Raw genomic sequence first — 6,350 nt, 5'->3', positions numbered from 1 at the left:
TTCACAGCAGTGTTGGGAAGCGGGGTCTGTGTCAACATGGCCTGTGAGCCACAGGCTCCCCGACAGCAACTGCAATTACCCCTGCAGCTACCATGGAACTGAAATAGAGTCCTGGGACTTGGGAAAAATGTGCTAGAAGCAATGAAGATTTGCTGACCTTTTGTTCTGTTAAACTCAGGTTAGAACTGCAAAAATCAACACACTCAGGTGTATAGACTTTTTTTTGTCTTATTCTATTTTGTTTTAAGAAGAGGAGGCATTGGTTGATGTGGTAGAAAAGTCTGAGGCAAAGATTTGAGGTTGGATATTTTCTGCAGTGTCTTCCCTGTAGGAAGTTTCTCATAAACCACAAAGACCATGATAGCCTGGTTCCATCAGATTTGTCTGAGGTGTTGACAAGTGCAGCATGATTCTACACAGGACATGGACTTTCCTATTGCTACACAGCTCTGTGGGAACTGAATTTTACATATAGTATTCCCATTAAAACCCTAAGCACCCAACTGTATCCTTAGGTCTAAATTTAATTTTTCATTTCCTTTTTCTAGTCTTTCCAATTAAAACATACATTTTCACTGGTGGTGAGGGTGATAACAATGCTCAGGATCAACATTTTAAGCATTTGAATATCTAAAAATGTGAGGAACACAGCTGATAGAATAGAAATTGTAGAATTAATATAATTCCACGTGTTTATATAATTCTACTTCATAATGTAGATCTATTATAATTTTAAATTAAAATTATTATGTTATTAATTTAATATAAATTATACTGTAATCTTAGCATCTCTAGACTTGGTTGTCTTTACAAGACTATTAACTTTATAATGCTGCATCCAAGTATTTTAAAGATCCTATTGTGAGATTTATCCTTCTTCCTTAAAAGACAATGAGGAAAATTAGTCTTCTCCTTGTTTTGAATTCTTCTTGTTTCAGAAGCACTATTTTGTTTACTGGGAAGCTGTTGAAACTTTTTAATTGTCACAATCCTTAACTAATCTGAGTATGCCTAGAGATGGAAAAGAGTTACTAGAGGACCATAAGGGTCAGGGCCCTCCTTGTTCTCTTTCTGAACTTTTGGTTGTAATGTTGCGCTGCTCTGGAAGTTATTTCTCACCAGGTGAGCCCCACAGTGCTCATGCTACAGGACTGCAGGCCTAAACTTCTGCTGCTATCCCCCTGATGCTCACTGGTCTCTCCAGGTGACAGCTAGCATGTATACACTATTTTTTATTATTATTTATATATATATGTGTGTGTATATATATATATACACACACACACATATACATACATACACACACACATATACATAAAATAGTATTTTTTCACAGCTGAAGAGGTTAAGGCTACAGTGAGAGCAGGGGAGATGCAGGCTTCCTGATCAAAGCCCATCTCAGTTTAGCTGTGTTGAGGGAACAGAGCAACTGAATTAAAACGCACTTAATTACAGTACAAATAATTATATGCATTTATATTTCAGTATAGGTACATACTTCAGAATAAAACTTGGTGTACACAGATTTTTTTCTAGGATAAAAGTTGTTACTGGTCATAGGCCAGGCTTCCTGGATAAAGTCAGGGCTTGAACTCAACCACATCTTTCGTAACACGCATCTTTTTTAAGATTAAGTTTATATAGCAATGGGCTGTTAAATTGTGGATTGTGAGCAATAAAGACTGCAGCTAAACAAGGGATGAGTACGTGTTTACACTTGAACTAAAATAAGCACATTGATTTTTAGGAAATCTGTACTATATAGCTGGCTTGGACTTGGATTGGTAAAGGGGTTGATGCTCTGATCTGGTGCTTAGTCCTCCAGCTGGTTTTGATGTAAGAGTTTCTGTCCATGCAGTAAATTGAACAGATGCTGCAACGCAAAGCTATCTAAGTTTCAACAGCATTGGACTCTCTTCATATTAGAGCAAATTAAAGGGAAAATCTTGAGAGCAGCTTTGGTACTGTGGGTGTCCCTGAAGAATGTAGAATTTCAAATTAGTACACAAATCTCACTCTAGCTCTCAGTGGCTGGGCGGGTAGGGAAGGAGGAAAATTGTAGGAGCCGGCTGCATTACAGATCTTTCTTCCTTCCTGTCTGCAGGAAGGTGTCCTGAGAAATAACCTCTAATTGTTTGTGGAATTGTGGAGTCAGGAAAAAAATTATTTTATGAAAAAGCTTCTGTTGGAATTTTCCTGGAGTCCTGTTGCTGCCATTAATGCTAAAAATGAAATGGTTTTGGACCAGGAAAGGTTCAAAAGAATTGTTGTGGAAGTCTTACAAGATGTTACTATGATTTGGTGAGATGTCCTGCCAACTCATCCTCATCTGCAGCTGCTCTGCCAGGCTGCAGCTGAAGTTTTCAGCTTCTGGAAGTCCTGGGGCTTTTGTGAGTGCTTTGGATTTTTGCTGGGTTTTGGGCTTCTTTTCCTTTTTTTTATATTTTTGAGGGGAGGGCAGGTAGGCAGGGCTCTGAGTTGGAAAAAAAAATTAAAATTTCACAATATTAAGTCTTCTGTGAAGTTGAATCAGCTTTTGCCTCAGAACTACTGCCATGGTGTGTTCCACAGAGCAGAGGACTGCCCATGTGGATTAGAGCCATGTTGCTCCCCATGGCTGGTTTTGGGCTGTGCTGAAGAATAAAGGGACTATGAGCGGAGGGCATGGCCTTTTCTCTTTATCCTGCACTATACAATCCCAAGCCTGCTGAGACAGTCTTTGCAGAAATCTATAGGCAAGACTAGTCTTGCTGATAAATATGTACATGCTTCAGTGTTCCTTGCATGTTCAGGGCCTGGATTAGAGCAGGAAAGGGAACTGATAGCTGACCACAGATGATGGGTACAACAAAAAATACCTCAGCCTGAGGGCCCAAAGTGCTTTGAAGAAGAAATCAGAGCCAGCTGTAGTCGTTATTGAGAAAAAGTTCACTTTCAAACAAGAGATCAGAAAATGTCTTCTAAAACAAGCCAAAAGCTTTCTCTCATCTACTGAGTTACTAGAGTTCTGATTGCTGTCCTGTGCAGTCCAGAGCACTGCACGCTATCCAGAATTTAACTGTGATAAGCCTTAAATACCAAAGATAGGATTTTCCTCTGAGTTGCTTGACATTTCTAGAGTGTTGAAACCCAGAAGAGGATTGCATGTTAGAGCAGCAGCAATAGAGCATATTTCTTTGCAATCACAATAATCTGTGAGATTCATTTTGAGAGTAACTGAACTGCCAATGCTAATATGCAATGGCAAGTAATCTGTAGCAGATTAGAAGCCAGAATTTATACTAACACAAGTCACTGTTTTGAAGTCTTCACTGGAGAAGTCATGAGTTAAAATTGTCATCCTACTCTAGTCTAAAGCTCGTGGATGGACAACAAAGAGCAATTGGTTTTTGTTGGTTTTTGTTGGTGTTTTTTTTGTTTTTTGTTTTTTTTTTTTTTTTTTTTTTTTTTTTTTTTTTTTTTTTTTTCCCCCCAAGATATTTCCCTTCTGGCTGTTATGCCCCCATTTCCTAAAACCAAAACATTTCAGATTGCCACTGCCCATCTCCTTGTGTACGCAAGGACACATCATCACCACTTCTGAAACCATTTTGGCAACAGAGTCATCAAACAGGACTTTTAGAAGGTATCCTTTTCAGCTCTGTGTTTCCACAGGTCTTTGTCATCTTCTCCCACCTGCTAAAGTATAATTCCAGAGCAGGTAGTAGGCACAACTTCATTTTGTGTGTTCTCTCTTGCAGCTTTTAGAGGTGTCCCTTATTTATTTCAAGAGAGGCTGCTGTAACCAGTAAGCAGATAATGAAGGTTATAAACTTTTAACCAGCTCTTTATGCATCAAGTCCTTATTTACCTGTTTGAGATGTAACCTTCATCTTGGCAAAATATGCTTTTACTAGGATGGAGTGAGTACCACCGAAGGAGGATCTACTCTGCTTTTCATGGTGATGGTGGTATTTTCCATCTCTTCATTAATGTTCTCATCTTTCTCAGTGGTTATAATTCAGGTAGGAGGGGAAAAAACCCAAACATCTCTATTACTCTTCCTAGTGACCCTGTCCTCTCCTGCCACTCTCCAGTTGTTAAAGCATTTCTCTGCATGGAAAACTGTTCATGAGTCACTTAGGAGGAAAGAAGCTTATGGATTTGTAGATAGTAATGCCCAGTAAGGTGTTTTGAGCCTTATAAGCCTCATGATCCCCTGTGTTAAAATGATTACAGGTTAAAGAAATGCTTTTGTACGAGTCTTCATCTCTTTTGGCACCCTGGTAATGAAAGGGGAGGGACAGTTGACAAATTTTGAAGGAAGGTAACAGCACAGAGAGTAGCTGTCCTCAAGCATGAGTTGATGTCTCTCTTCGAAGTCTAGCACTGACTTACACATTTTTTTTCCAGAATATCCAAATTTACCACTACTTCCACAAGACTTCACACATTGTCTCACTGATGGGAGAATGAGACAAAACTGATTGTAATCTCACCAAAGCTATGGAATAAATGTCCTCTCTTACCTGTTACAGCAGCTGCTATGTAATTCCCCATTCCCTCCAACTAGGAAAAAAAAGAAAAAAATGTTCTCATCCTCTTAGACACTGAATTTTCTTGTGCAAAACTTTCATGATAGATTATGGTGAACTTTTTTTGTTGTTGTTTTTTACTCTCGTGTACAATAACAAATCATGGAATTACTTCAGCTTCATGCTGCTACTTGACTTCTGGGAAACTTACATGCTGTATTTTCCTGGAAAGAAGTAATACAGCATTGAGCATGTGGTGGTTTGCATGTCTATTGCCTGTTAGTTTCAAAAGCTTCTCCTAAGTATGTGTACAAATGCAGAATGGTCTAAATTGCTTTGAAGAGTTGGGCTTGCATTGTTCCTTTCTTCCTAATAGAAAGCATTTAAGTAAAATTTGGTGATACGTGGTTCAGGGTTCAAAGTGTAGGTGCTCCCAGCACAAATTCTGGCACAAGGATTCCTTGTCCCCTATCCAAGGGAGCCAGGTCTCCCTCAGTTCTTTGAAGTACAGTTCAGAAAAAGAGATGAACTGGAGTTAAAAGGGTCAGTTTATGTGCCCCACTGGCCTCATGAAAGCCCTAATTGGGGAGACAGACAAAATAAATTTAGTATGTTATTTTGAGAGGTGCTGTATTAATACAGTGAAAGGCCCTGCTATAGTGGGCTTCCACTGAAAATGGACAAGAGGGACAGAAAGAAGGAAAAGAAACAGAAATGCAGAGGTAAAGGAATTGGTTCAAGTTTGCACAGGCTGTGTGACTGCTGTGATTCTCAGAACTATCAACAGCTTGTGCTGCTTCCCACGGCAGCAGTAGCCCCAATATACAGGTGTTCATAAATAGCAAACCGGGAAACCAGATCATTCTGCAGATGCTGTTCTGTCTTTTCAGAGCACTTTTGGCACGGTGCATATCTGTGGGAGGAGGTGGGAGTATTATTCTGCAGCCACAGTTCTATTTGTGCTCCTGCCTGATATGCAGCTTTTCATGGACCTTCTATTCTGTAAAGAGATGGATCCTAATAAAACATACCTCTTTCATTATTAAGCATTATTATTATTATTTTATTGGAATAGTCACCAAAGCTTTAAGGGCATTAGCATGGAAGAACATTAGATGCCAATTAACATGCTGCCCAAAGTTTTTTAGACAGAGCTAAAGTACTTTGGTAGAGAGCTGAAACACTGGAGGTGCTCTCCAGGCTAGGCTGGCTCCACCTGCAGCCTGGGTAGCTCTTGCTTATCTCCCTTACCCAGAGCAGGTTTACAGTCATGAATCTGGCTTTTACTGTCCGCATCGGAAGAAGCTGCTTAGTCATTACTTCTAATATTAGATTTTTCGTAGAATCATTTGTAGAATTGACATAGAGATGATGTTAGATCATTATAACCAAGCACAGGAACATAATTACAGGTGGAAAAGATGGAAATATACAAGGATCCTTTTTCTAGTGTGTGTCCCTTAGCAAGGAAGACTGAAAAGACCCATCTGGATATATTCAGCCTGACATTGTAGATGATGTTCTTTATTTTATGTGATAATCCTGACTTACAGCTCAAGCTCTATTTTGATAAATACAGTGCTTCTGTACTTCCTCATGTATTCTATCTGTCAGGATCTTGGTTTAAGGAAATATACAACAAGCTCATTAGAAAATGGACACCTGATCTGAATGATCTCTAGCCTTCAGTTATATGCCACCCTTGGAGTGTATGAGGATATATAGAGACAATGTGAGATTTTGATCAAAGGGGGAACTTCCTTTAGAGTGCCATACAGGTGTTATAGATTATAAATGTATAGAGTCAGGCACAAGTGTGGTGATTTCTGTAATTCA

This window comes from Hirundo rustica, chromosome 4 (assembly GCF_015227805.2).
Source record: "Hirundo rustica isolate bHirRus1 chromosome 4, bHirRus1.pri.v3, whole genome shotgun sequence".
Classification (NCBI taxonomy): Eukaryota; Metazoa; Chordata; class Aves; order Passeriformes; family Hirundinidae; genus Hirundo; species Hirundo rustica.
Note: the sequence above shows the minus strand (reverse complement) of the source record.